At 38.1% G+C, this 14,693-nt stretch overlaps 1 long non-coding RNA gene across 1 annotated transcript in view; it reads right to left on the bottom strand.

Moving 5' to 3' along the window:
• LOC103882831 overlaps nt 1–13,527 on the bottom strand; it is a 29,204-nt gene extending 15,677 nt beyond the window's left edge. The window contains exons 1-2 of the long non-coding RNA XR_644786.4: nt 12,002–13,527; nt 1,011–1,189 (exon numbers count right to left, since the gene is read on the bottom strand). This is a non-coding gene — a long non-coding RNA (uncharacterized LOC103882831). The remainder of the gene's footprint in view (nt 1–1,010; nt 1,190–12,001) is intronic.
• Between the last annotated feature and the right edge of the window lie 1,166 nt (nt 13,528–14,693).

Here is a 14,693-nt window from a genome sequence, read left to right as displayed (position 1 = left end):
AGAAAGAAAGAAAGAAAGAAAGAAAGAAAGAAAGAAAGAAAGAAAGAAAGAAAGAAAGAAAGACTTATTATATTATGAAGTTAGTGGGTACAGTTATTGTGATTATCTACCTCAGAAGTTCCTGTAGATTATACATCCCTTTCTGATTCAATAGGTAATATAAATGTTTTCCATGAGTTTACTCAACAAATACATATTCAGATTCTAAACTTCATGCTAAATTTGCTTTTGAATAATTCAGCCCCTTAAATTTTTTTATATTGACAAATGTAGAGCTGCAGAACCAATTCTTAATTATTCAATTCGCACTACCTTTTCTTCATTAGTTAGGGGAAGAAAGTGAAAATAACACAAATACTTCAAAAATATTTCCTTCTGCTAAGTATTATATTAGTGGATGGAAATGTGGCATACATAGCTAATGGGTAAATCTGTAAAAACTCTTTTTGCTAAAGAAACTACAAAATCAGAACAAGCAGAGAGATTAGTAACATTATCACAGGAAAGCTAAAAGCTTCCTGGCTCATAATCTTTCACCAGCAGGAGCACCATATGGATGACAATAGCGTAACTGTCCTCTCCAGGCCCAGTCCTTTCTGTGTAGGGTTGGAGCTGACCATCATGGCCCATTGTCCAGATACGTGCTAGAACCCCTCACCTGCCCAGGAGCATGCATCCATTATGGACTTAGCCAGTGCAAAGTTCAGTGGTGCGGTAACATCCACACGATGCTCAAGGCTAAGCATACCTGCTCCACAGCACTCTAACCCCAGGGTGCATACCAGAACAGAGGCTATGACATGGACATTGTTGACATCCCTGGAAGAGACTTTAGACCATCTACAGTTGTTCATCTTTTACTTCCCAGCACAACTCTTGAAGAAAATGTCATGCCATTGGATGTATTGCCCTAAGGTGTTCGTGTTAAAAATTCTCATTACTTGGTATTTATAGTTTATAATACATTGCCTCTGAAACTGGCTGCACATAAACAAGTTTTACTTCATTACCTTGTTAATTGACTAGAAGACTCATCAATTAAGACATTAAGCCATTCCTTGTTCATAACTTCAGACTGTACCTGGGAAGCATTTGGAAATGCTGAGGTCTCCCAGGCGAACCATTGCCACTTATAAATCATGTATTTTGTCACATTTCAAGATTCTATTTACAGAATCAGCAGTGCGCCCTGAAAGAGTATTAAAAAAAATCATAGTTTACAACATTAATCCAAGTTAATTTATCTAGCCTGTTTTTGGCAATAACCTAATTACTGATTACTGGCTATAGAGATTTCCAGTACCAATCCCCAGACATATTATTTTCTCTCTGGTATTTTCTTTTGTCTACATAAATACATCAATTTCATGGGAGCACACCATTTTTTAAAGCATTTAATCAATTACCCAATCTTTGCTATATCAAAGTACTCCTTAAAATAAGTATACCAACACTAATAACTCCTGACACAAAACTTATGATGTTGCATTTGAAGAAAAGTGTGGTAAACTAGTTGATTAAGGAAGGTGGTATTTTACAAAATATTTTTATAGACCTTATAGATTATATCTAATACCTATGTTTCCCATAATTTACACTTACCACCCTTTGATTGTATGTTAAGTAAGGAAAGCCTGAGTAGTTGTTATTTGTTCTAATACACCATTCAAATGCCTAAAAACTGGAAATAATAATTTGAGCCTCTTGTATAATCATGCTTTTTTCTAAATTGTAACAGAATTTATGCTCATGCTCAATGTGAACTTACTGCCATTTGTAAATAAGAAATTAATTTAGCAAATATCTTCTTAATAGTATCTAGAGTATTCCCTGTTGCATGTAGACATATGTGCAGTTGTCTTCTCTGTTAGTGGATCAGAAATGAACTCATCCCTCAGTGGATTGAAAGCACACCATGAGTTAGCAGAATGTAGTTCATAGTATAGACCAGCAGGAGGGCAACAGGATGATCAGCACAGTACTTGGAAGTATCAACCACGAAGCAGTCAGCAATGTTGACACAGAGAGAAGAGATATATTCAGGTACTTAATGAAATACACCTTGCCTCCCAAAACAGTAAAAGAGTAACAAAGCCTATATGTCAAGGAAATTGTTCTTGCAAATATCTAAGGTGACTAGATAAGAGGTAGCAACTCTTCTAAGATGTAGCCTTCATCTTCTCCCCCAGAACCAATGACTATATGGCAAAGTTACAGTCCTGATCCCCTTCTTAGCACACTGAGTAAAATAATAGTTTTTAAAGTTTAATGGAAAACATAGTAGTTGCCATTCATTGAAAGTGAAGATTACATAGTTTTTTAAAAATGTACTCTCTAGAGGAACATTTTATTCTTTGGCATAATTTGTCAGGCCATGAAGATTGAAAAGGTGATGACTCTACCATCTTAGATTCCAGGCTTTCTGTAGCATCCACTGCCTAATAATACTTGTGGCTGCAGGGTAATCAGTGAGTGCTTTAAGGTTTGATGATCACACCTTAAAGAACTTTGGTTTGTTCAGATTACAATGCATCATGTAACAGGATGAACAATCCTGACACTCATCGCAGAAACAACTATATTTCTTTCCCTTTGACATAATTTCCAGATTACTTTCTGTTTTTAAAATTTTTGGCAGTATGTGTTGACAGAAACTTATTTGATCTTTATTCCAACAAAATAACTTTTCTATGTAGAGGGACCCTATCCCTGTCAAAACCCATTTTTTTAACTTATCTTTTAAAACAGAACATTGTACTAACTTTCAAAGATAATACCCATGGGATAAATGTATTGCTTCATATGATTTTGCATAATGTGTTATTCATTTATAAATATTACTCTATCAAACTGTTAACAAATTATTCCCTTACATACATTTAGAAAATAACCTAATAAAGTGATATTTAGTGAGTGTTACGTTTTTAAAAGGAGGATTACATTGTTAGTACCATATACCTCCTTAACTTTCTGGAAACAGGGATTATGAACACTGCATATTTGAATCCCAAAATTGTTTTTTTTGTTGTTGTTTTTTGTTTTGTTTTGTTTTTGTTTTTGTTTTTTTTGAGACGGAGTCTCGCTCTGTCACCCAGGCTGGAGTGCTGTGGCCGGATCTCAGCTCACTGCAAGCTCCGCCTCCCGGGTTCACGCCATTCTCCTGCCTCAGCCTCGCGAGTAGCTGGGACTACAGGCGCCAACCACCTCGCCCGGCTAGTTTTTTTGTATTTTTTTAGTAGAGACGGGGTTTCACCATGTTAGCCAGGATGGTCTTGATCTCCTGACCTCGTGATCCGCCCGTCTTGGCCTCCCAAAGTGTTGGGATTACAGGCTTGAGCCACCGCGCCCGGCCCCAATGTTGCTTAGAACAAAGTTTTGCATAAGTGAAAATATCAACCCTTGTCAATAATAAAACTATATTTGTTCATTCCATAAGTATTTTCTGAACATCTGATATAAGGCAGGCACTCTGTTCTGGTGAAATAGCAGTGGGCAAAATAGAAAAGTTCCTTTATCCCGTGGATTTTGCAATATCATGGGAAATAGGTTATACAGTAAGTAATATTTACCGTGTGCATATTTTGTGCCAAGCCCAGTTTTCAAAATTCTATAAGTTACTAACATTTAATTCCCACAACAGGAATATGACATGAGTACTACTTTATCACCAGCTTTCGGTCAAGGGAATAGAGAGGAGGTCCATAACTTGCCCAAACTAGTGTGTTATGGAGCGTAGCTTTGTAGCTAGGCAGCTTGATTTCTGAGGTTGACTCCTGACCAACTGCTGTATCGTGTCTCTTCTTTAGAAAAACATTGCTTATTGATATCCAGGCCTGCCGGCCTATCTGAAGAATTTCCCTTGGTATGTAGTAAAGAAGGCTTTACGCGCTGAATTGTGATAGGTACAGGAGTAGACAGTGTTGGATTCTGCCTGCTGCTTATTTTAATGGCACTTAAATGGTGACAGGTATAGGCAGAGGGAAGTATTGAAATTGAAAGTACAGGATGGGTGCAGTGGCTTACACCTGTAACTCAACACTTTGGGAGGCCAAGGCGGGTGGATCACAAGGTCAGGAGATTGAGACCATCCTGGCTAACACAGTGAAACTCTGTCTCTACTAAAAATACAAAACATTTAGCCGGGCATGATGGCGGGCACCTGTAGTCCCAGCTACCGGGGAGGCTGAGGCAGGCGAATGGTGTGAACCCAGGAGGCGGAGTTTGCAGTGACCCGAGATTGCGTCATGCACTCTAGCCTGGGCAACAGAGCGAGACTCCATCTCAAAAAAAAAATACTAAAAATAAAATAAAATAAATCGAAAGTACACTTGCTGAACAAACAGAGTGTGAGTGGTTGATAGATGAATTGGAATGCTGAGGTGAAATCTCATGGCAGGAAGTTAGCAAGGTGTGTGAGGATGTTCCTGAGCGTTGTATGACCATGGGTACCAATCAAGCACCTTGTGCTCAGACTGCCCAGAGAAGAAGACCCTTATTGGTATGATATTGGCATTTACTGGGGAATATAATAATTTTCTTTGAAGAAAGCATCAGTGATTAGACTAGGTGAAGGTCTTCAAGCAGGGACACTGGACTTACATTTTCTTTCCTAACTCACTCTTGATGGGCATGGATTGCTATTCAATTATAAAGTTTTTAAGCCTTGTTCTTAACTCAATTTTCTTTTATGCAGTGCAATACTGTGCATTTTCATAATTCAGGAAGGCATCTGAGGATTGAAGAAATATAAGTTCTCTTTTCTATCTTTGTGCCCTGGAGCAATATATATACCTTCAAATTCCGTAGTAAATACCAGGCATCCAAAACCATTTGGGGCACCACAAAATTACTATTGCATCAGTATGGTCCTTTATGATACTTTGGGAACAATACCAAGCCAGGAGTAATAAAAATCCCAGCAAGGAATTACTGTTGTGTAGGCATACTTTTACAGCAGAGTCTTTAACAATGAGGATGCAGTCCCAGGTAGGTGGTAGAGGAGATCCCAGGAGCAATGTGAGGTAGATAAGACAGGGAGTTCAGCCCTCAGAACATCAGTTTGGAGCTTAATTCTTCATTGACACAATGTCCTACCTTCAACATCTTTGGCAAATGCAGCTCTCTGCCTAGTCATTAATGAATACTCTCTTCCATTAAAATATCCACATTATTATCAAACTTCCCTATCACCTAGCAATTTATTGTTTGTCTCTGATTTCCATTTAGCTGGACATAAGCTGAGTAATGGTGTGCATTTGTCCAAAATGAAAAAGAAAACAAAATGAAGGTTTTATAATTTCTCTATTTAATTGTTTACTTGGGCTGTTTTGCACAAGAAGTCACAGATGCTTCCCAGTAGGCTGTGGGTGTACCTGCTGGACATCTATCCCAGGGGCACTGAATCCATATTATAAAACTGGAGAGTAAGCAGTTAGTTCACCCCTGACGACTTACAGCCGCCAAGGGAACTAGGAGGTAAGACTGTGTTTGCCAAACAATTTTGCCTCCATGAACTCTTAAGTCCCTGAATAGATGATCATGGTCTGTAACTTCTAATTTTGTCACAGAATTGATTAACACTCACTTTGAGTGCACTGAATTACAATCTTTATGGCATGCTTCACTCAGCACCTGACTTGTTATTAGTCAGATTGTCATGAGACCTCCAAGTTCCAGAGACTAATGGCAAGGGAACATTTAATATATGAATTACCTCGTATTAATTTATTTGAATATATTACAGGTTTTAGAGTATAATTTAATAGAAATTGAATCTCAGAGTTGGCAAATGTGATAATCCTCAAATGTTTAAAGTGAGAAAATAGTGAACTTTATATTCAAGCTGGAAAAATCTTATTTTTAAAATGGCAACTGTTCACATGGGCTGATAAAATAACCATAAAACAACAAAAAAGAGAATCTGAACTCAAAATATCATGGAAAAGTTGCATGAACTGCCAAGTGGGTGATGCAGAGCTCTTTCTGTGGGACTTAGTGTTTTCAATATTTGCACAAACTCAAAAGAAAGAGATTGCCTCTCTTGTTTGCCAATGCTTGACGCATCCAGATGAATTCTCTCTGGAGTCTATATCCAGAATCCAAATATCTGTCACTCCCACTGTTCAAAAGGTCCTAGCTATCCTATTCAAATTGAAACCTGTGCCCTACCCTGTACCACAAAATCTCTTTACCCATCTCTATATTTTATCCGAGCATTTATGGTCTTCCATAGTACTGTATAGTTGATGTATCTATTATAGTTATTTTTTATCATTTACTCCCCTGCTAAAATGCAAGTTCCATGAAGATAAGGATTTTTGTCTTTCTTGTTAATGCATGTCTTATAGGTGCCTAGCAGTGCCTGGCATGTAATGGGTGTAGAACACAAATTTATAGAATAAATGAATGACCTAATGCTAGAAAAAAGAATATACCCTTGCTACTCTGACTTTGCCTACTGGCTACCTGCCATGCCCATAGGCCAGTGTCATCAGCATCACTTGGGGAATTATCAGAAATGAAGAATGTGGGATCCACACATGTTTTACTAGGTTAGGATCTGCATTTTAACATGCTTTCCAGGTGATCTGTGTATACATTAAAGTTCAAGTCATATTGTTTGTGTCTCTTATTTCATGGATGCTAGGATGCAGCTTAAGGCAGTAATCGCAGAGGGTAGGAAATTTTATCTCTGCACATATGCCCCTGGCTTGTAGAATGTTCAGAATGGCTTGCTCTAGAAAACGGACAAGACATATGTTCAGGTGGAACACGGTTACCCACCATAAAGACCATAAACTCTGGACAAAACAAACTTTTAAATGCTTTTAGCTAGTTGACAATGGTCTGATCATGCCTAGAAATAAGTATCCAACTGACATTCAGACATTTGAAACCCCGAGAGCCTGTGGGCAGAGCCTTGTCTGCCTACTCATTAGTGGTCTCATCTGAGATCAGTACAAAAAAAGACAAAACAACCGTTTCCAATACATGCCCACAAAGGGTACATGTGGATGTAAGGATGGAGAGAACGGACTCTAGGTACTTCAAAAGGGGGAAGGGAAGGAAGGGAGAGAAGGGTGAGGGTTAAAAAATTATCTATTGTGTACACCATTTAATACTCGGGTGATGGGTATGTCAAGGGCATATGAACCAGAGCAATTCCATCTTAAACAGGAGCTGAGTAAAATGAGGCTGAAACCTACTGGGCTGCATTCCCAGATGGTTAAGGCATTCTAAGTCACAGGATGAGATAGGAGGTCAGCACATAAAGACCTTGCTGATAAAACAGGTTGCAGTAAAAGACCCAGCCAAAACCCACCAAAAACAAAATGCCACGAGAGTGATCTCTGGCCGTCCTCACTGCTACACTCCCATCAGTGCCATGACGGTTTACAAATGCCATGGCAACATCAGAAAGTTACTCCATATGGTCTAAAAGGGGAGACATGAATAATCCACCACTTGTTTAGTATATCATCAAGAAATAACCATAAAAATGGGCAATCAGCAGCCCTCGGGGCTGCTCTGTCTATGGAGTAGCCATTCTTTTATTCCTTTACTTTCTTAATAAACTTACTTTCTTAATAAACTTACTTCACTTTGCACTGTGGACTTGCCCTGAATTATTTCTTGAGAGAGATCCAAGAACCCTCAGTTGGGGTCTGGATCAGGTCCCCTTTCTGGTAACAGGTACACTAGAAGCCAATGATTACAGACATTGCAAAGTGTATGTTATACGCCAGGCTTTGTTCTAAGTATTTTATTGCTCTTCTGTTTCCATGTCAATACTAAGTCATTTGTTTTATAGATGATCTTGGTCCAGATGGAAGTTCTCAACAAGAGTTTGTCAACAAAAAGGGTAAAACTCTGTAAAACATTGGAGAATTATTCTGGGTCAAGTATGAGGACTATGAGACATGACACAGCTTCAGGGGGTCCTGAGAACATGTGCCCAAGGTTGTTGGGCTACAACTTGGTTTCATAAGTTTTAGAGAGACATAAGACATTAATCAATACATGTAAGGTGTACACTGGTTCAGTCTGGAAAGGGGGGACAACTCAAAGTGGGGCCTTCCAGGTCATAGGTGGATTCAAAGATTTTCTGATTGGCAATTGATTGAGATAGTGAAATTATTACCTAAAGACCTGGCATCAGTAGAAAGGAATGTCTGGGTTATGATAAGGCATAGTGAAGACCAAGGTTTTTATCGTGCAGATGAGGCCTCCAGGTGGCAGGCTTCAGGAAGAATAGATTATAAATGTTTCTTATCAGACTTAAAAAGGTGCCAAGCTCTTAATTCATTCTCTCCTGGATCAGGGAAAGGCCCTGGAAGGGAAAGGTGGATCTCCACAGAATGCAGATTTTCCCCACAAGAGAAAACCTTGCAGAGTCATTTCAAAATATGTCAAAAAATATATTTGGGGGTAAAATGCTTTGATTTCTTTCAGGACCTGTTCTCTGTCATGTTGGTATCTTATTGCCATGAAGATGCTGTTTGTCAGTCTTAAGATCTTGGCTGTAACATTAATGTTGGTCAGTTGTGCCTGAATTCTAAAGAGAAGAGAGCATAATACATGTCCTGCTCCCCCTAACTATTATGGCCTGAGCTTGATTTACAGGTTAACTTTGGATTGTCTTTGGCAGAAAGGAGAGGCCCATTCAGTTGGGGACCAGTTTAAGATAAGGACTGTTTCTCCCTGGTGGAATTCCACTTGTCAAATCAAGTGCTTAGAATTTTATTTTTGGTTTACAAGTTTCAACTTCTTTAGTAATAACTGGTGTCATTCTGCTCTTAGCTCTTGCCCAAGTAGTTCAACAACATATAGGTGGATTTGTACACCAGAAGAATTGGTAAACAAATAAGGACTGAAAATGAACTCCATAAAGCAAAATAATTACCTTTTTTTTTTCTCAGCCAGAAGCTCAAGTTTTACTTTTCCACATTTCCAGAATCACACTGAACAATGAGTTAATGAGAAGTTTTCTCTAATAGAAAGGATCAGACCATCGGCCAGGCGTGGTGGCTCACGCCTGTAATCCCAGCACTTTGGGAGGCCAAGGCAGGTGGATCATGAGATCAGCAGTTCAAGACCAGCCTGGCCAACATGGCGAAACCCCGTCTCTTCTAAAAATGCAAAAATTAGCCGGGCGTGGTAGCGGACTTCTGTAATCCCAGCTACTCAGGAGGTTGAGGCAGGAGAATTGCTTGAACCCAGGAGGTGGAGGTTGTAGTGAGCCAAGATTGTGCCACGGCAAAGTATCAGGTCATCTTGTGATAAGCATTATTGTATATCATTAAACTCTTTAGAGCATCTTTCTTTGTAAATTAGTCTTCAAAAATCTGAATATACACTATGGTAGCACTAATGAAAAATATGTTCAAGGAAAAGAAAATGTCAGGAAATACCCAAGCGTTAAAATACAATATATCATCTCTCTGTCAAGAAAAGTAGGCATCCTATATATATTTTTTTTTCATGATTTAAGGCAGGTTCTAAAATTCATTATTTCTGTTGATGAATTCTGTCCATTTCGCTAACTTATCCTGTCAACAGATAGTTCTGATTTCCATGTTACAATTTTAACATCTTCAGCCCAAGGCAAAGTAGGAAAATAGGAAGTAGGGAAATTATTTTTATACTGAGTTTTTCCTCCTTCTCTTCCTTGCTTGCCTGTCCTTAGGCACACACCCATCAAATGTTTGCTTCTTATCAAACTAGCTCAAAGAAAGCATGAAATTCAGCCTGCCAAGGTGCAGTGGTTCTGGCATCACTGATAGGAGTGATTTGCACTTAAGCCAACTTGAAAAGTTTAAGATAAGGATTATTTTTCCCTGGTGGAATTCTAGTAGTCAAATCAAGTTGAGGTCTTTTTAGACATTTGAATACACCCCAAGTCAGGTCACCCTACATCCTAACTGGTGTACTTTGCTTCCCAAGTGTTCATACTCCCTTCAAAGATCTTTGCCTACAGATATTATAAATACCTTGCTCCTCACTAATTTTAACCTCTGAAGTTCACTTAACATTCGTTGAAGTCTAATTTGCTTAAAAGAATCAAGCTTGTTAATTGTGGAATGTAAACGCTGAGGACTATGCCAAGTTTTTCTAGATTCTTGAACTTTGGACATTCAAGAATGGCAATTTAAAAATCAATATGGGTTTAGGGATGTTAACCAAATTAACATTGCATTCCTGTTCACACCCTGCCTTTAATGAGTCTTTTTTATTTTCTACAAGGCTGATCATTATAATTATTTATGCCCCAATTAGTCAGATAAAGCAAATTGCTTTTGTTCTATTAGGCTGTATGCTGGATTCAACTTGCATTAGTAATACATCTTGCACTCGGTGTTCACTTGCAAACTAAAAGACAGCCACATTTTTTATTCTACAGTTTTCCTAAAACCCTATTTACTTTTAAATTTTACTGTTTACTGTTTTTCTCAAGAAGATTTCCTCCTGGCATCAACATCCTGTGAAAAATTCAGTACTTTGAAATTCCAGATTTAGTTTCCTTTCAGGGTCTTTGGCTAATTTCCCGAGGTGGCCATGATAAACTATAAGGCCTGCAAAATGTCTAATGTGCAATCATTGCACTTCACATGCCTGAAACCTATCCACTGTAGTGGAACACTGTAAGACTTAAGGAGACTCTTTCCCTGACTTTAAAATGTTTATAATATTTAAAGAACTCTATTGTTTTCAGTCTAGGATTAAACCCTGTTACTATTAAATTTGACCCAAAATCTATACAGAGCCATGGATTTAATCAATCTTCATTGACTTGATATCTAACATACTCCAGTAATAGCTTCCACTGAAATTTTAATTAGAAGTAAGAAAATGTTACCATACTTTGATGCTCAAATCTTCTTTACAACTGAACAGAAAAAAAGAGGTCCTATTTTATTTTTTAATTGTGAAGTAAATGCAACATGTTCAAGACAATGACTCTTTTAATATTTAAGTCATGTTGCAGGATTCGTATGGTCACAAGCAAGACAATTTGTGGAAATGAGTAAGTGGAAATGAATCCTAAGCTATTTGACTTACAGCTTTATTAATTAAAACAAGAGTCTAATGTTTAAGAATATATTCTTTAGTTAATATTCTCTCTTTAATCAATTATTGATCAAAAATAAATTTCTATTTCCTAACATTACATATAAACCTCTAAGAACAAAAGTACTGTTACTGGATAAAATGTAATTAAACTAGAGATTGTTTTGACACATTTCAAATTTGAGGAATTTAAATTGTGAAGTTTCAGTCTCATCCCTAGCTACCGCTGAAGTGGCTTTCATCATAATCAAGTGCACACGCATGCACACACACAGAAAACATTTGCAACCATAGATTTCAAACACTTGCTATTTATGGCAACACTACTCTAGTTCACAAAAACCTGGCCTTAGTTTTTATTTAACCCATGTGAGCTTTCTGTCTTACAATCATCACAGGAGTTTGAAAAAAGAGTTAAAAGAATCCTCATTGGACGGCACTCTGAGAGATGCTGTTGGTGTAGGGTAATAGATTAGTCAAGGTTCTCTAGAGAACCAAAACCAATAGGATATGTGTATCCAAAGAAAGAGATTTATTTTAAGCAATTGGCTTGTGTGAATACAGAGGCTGAAAAGTCCCAAATCTGCAAGCTGTTGCAGTTCTAGTATGAAGACTGACAGTCAATGACCCAGGGCAGCCCATGATATGGTTGACGCCTGAAAGCTATCTGCTAGAGAATTCCCTCTTGCTTGGGAAACTGGTCTTTCTGTTCTATTTAGGTCCTCAACTAATTGGATGAGGGCCTCCCACATTATAGAGGGCAATCTGCTTTAACCCAGAGTTTACTGATTTAAATGTTAATCTTATCCAAAAACACTTTCCAAATTGACACATAAAATTAACCTCACAAATCCACCCGTTGGCAATGTGGCACCCAGATGCATCTACTTAAACCATACTTTATCTCCGAATGAAAACAGTAACCATGTCATACCTGCACCTAAGGTGATACAGCCTTCCTGCATACAACCCAGAGAGTATGCCAAGCCTTTGGGTGATGCTCAGTCTTCTCCTTGGTATCCTGTAATGGATATTGTGACATAAAGTTAACAATGCTTCACCATTATGGTATAAAGTCAGTACCTCTTATGATACATAATAGAGGGATAAAAGAGGGGAAAAGACAAAATGTTGATAGATAGATTAATACACACACAGATATATTTATAACGAAGTGAGGAGGACTCATGATAATCGCAGTCCTCATTTCTGTAACTGGTTACATGGTCAAAGCTGTTGTCTGTAACTACCATCTTCCAGTACCCATTGCTTGTTCCCTGTGCCTTCAGCAAGCTCCTCAGCTGGTCTTCGTGCATTTTTCTTGGTTGTAGGAGAAACTAGATGCCATAAATCATTCTTTACCTTACTGGGGCTATCCTGACATACTACACACTGACAGACTCCTAGAAATTTCACTGGAGTAGAAGTCCCTTGAAATTTAATCAGATTTATTTCCCATCCACTGACGTGCAAATGTCTTACAAATAAATCTAGGGTAGCTGTCATTTCTTGCTCAGTAGGTCTAATCAACTTAATGTCATCAATGTAAACGACTAGTGTGCTATCGTCTGAAAGAGAAAGGCAACCAAGATCTCTGCAAATTAGACTGTGACAGAGTGCTGTAAAGCTGATATACCCCTGAGGTAGGACAGTGAGGTATATTGCTGTCCATGCCAAATGAAAGCAAACTGCTTCTCATGAACCTTAGAAGCAAGGATGGAGAAAAGGGCTTTTTCTAGATCAATACCTGCATGTAAGATGCCAGGGTAGCTGTTAAATTGTTTAAATAATAAAATCACAGGGTACGTGTTAAATTGTTTAAATAATAAAATACAGCTGCTACAATTAAAGTTCACCTTTTTGTTCAGCTTATGATAGTCCAGTACCATTTTCCAAGATCCATCTGTCTTCTGCACAGGCTAAAGAGGAGAGGGGAATGGGGATGAGGTGGAAATCATTATCCCCAACTCTTTCAAATCCTTGATGGTGGCATTAATTTCTGCAGTCCCTACAAGAAGGCACTGCTTTCGGTTTGGTGGTTTTGGTTTGCTATATTTCAGATTAGAGGTGGTTTTAATGACTTCCACTTGGCTATTTACACCATAATAGTCCCCATTTCAAAGATCACAGAGCAACGTGGAGATTCTGCTTGTTGTTACGTATGTCTCTTCTAATTATGCATTCTGGAACTTCAGAAATAACCACAGTGTGGGTTTGGGGGCACCCTGGGCTCACTGTGAGTTGGACCCTAGCTAATAATCTGTTGGTCACCTGATCTTCGTAAGGCCCTACTGTGACTGGAGGGCCACATGATGTTTTGTATCACCTAGAATAGTGTCAGTTCAGACCCAGTGTTTTAATATAATGTTTTTATAATTTTAAAAAAAATCATGTAAGAAACAAAGATTCCTATCTTTCCTCCCTCATTCCCTAAAAAGAGAAATTATAACTGATGTTGTATGCCTCTCAGAGAATAAAGAAAGAAGTTGCTATCAGGTTCAACCTCTCTCAGGAAATGGAGATTACACTTATTTCAGAAAAAAAATTCAAAACCATAACTTTTCTGGTTGCTAAGCAGCCTACTAAGAATGTTTAGGAATAAGAATGTGAAAAAGCAGAATACATTTATATAGATTTGTGCTTTAAAGTGACAGAGCGGTGAGACAGTAACTGTGAAGGATCTGCAGGTATAGGAGGCACAGAGGGAGCAGTCGCTGCTGGGCCCTGCAGCTGCACCACAGCCTGGCAGCACGTTGCTCTTGTGGGGAAGCTCTGGAGGCAACGATTAAGCTCAGAAATGAGCGATGGAATTATTTTCCAACAACAAATCTCATGGATAGCACTATGACTTCTAATCCCAAATAACATAAACTTTCTACCAATAGTAAAGTTAAACACTGAAATTCAGTGCATTAACTTGATTCATAGTTTTATTTCACAGAACTGCTTTACATAACTGGTGAATAAGTCTAGTGTTTTCAAGAGACAGGAAACTGACATAGGCTTTAAAAATATTAGTGAAAGTATGTGGGAGAAATTCTATAGCAGAGAGGTTGAGTGGCTGCGGGGACTTAAGCAAACTAAGTTTTGGTGCACCCTCATTTCTCAAAAATGAAATTTTGTTTTTAAAAGGAAAACACTTCTACAGTAACCCCTGGGATTTATAATGCCTAATAGTACTATCACTAAATTATATTCAAGTTATATTTAAACCTTTCAGACTTTTGTTCATATACTTCTAAAACCTCAAAGTTGAAATTGTCACTAAAGATCACGTGGTTCAAAGGCTCAACTTCCTTTGAATTCAGCTAATAGCATCTCTGACAATGGCAAGCTGAGCAGGGAATTTGTTGTTACCAATAATCCCCTTGGGAAGAAACTGTGATCTCTTAGGAGGTAGTTCTCAATCTCTTGGGCAAATCAATTCATCTGTGCAACTCAGTTAATTTACAGAGGGGCTGAATCCCCCGTAAATTGACTGAATACCCAGGAGAGGAGACTGGGGCAATTCCTTTTTTGTTGTGTTTTTGTTCCTGGTAATTTTTATTTATTTAAGACATTCTACTTTTTAAAAGTAGTGTTAAGTTCACAGCAAAACTGAGAGGTAGGTATAGAGATTTCTTGGA

This window comes from Papio anubis, chromosome 4, assembly GCF_008728515.1.
Source record: "Papio anubis isolate 15944 chromosome 4, Panubis1.0, whole genome shotgun sequence".
Lineage (NCBI taxonomy): Eukaryota > Metazoa > Chordata > Mammalia > Primates > Cercopithecidae > Papio > Papio anubis.
Note: the sequence above shows the minus strand (reverse complement) of the source record. Positions and strands in the feature narration are given on the sequence as shown.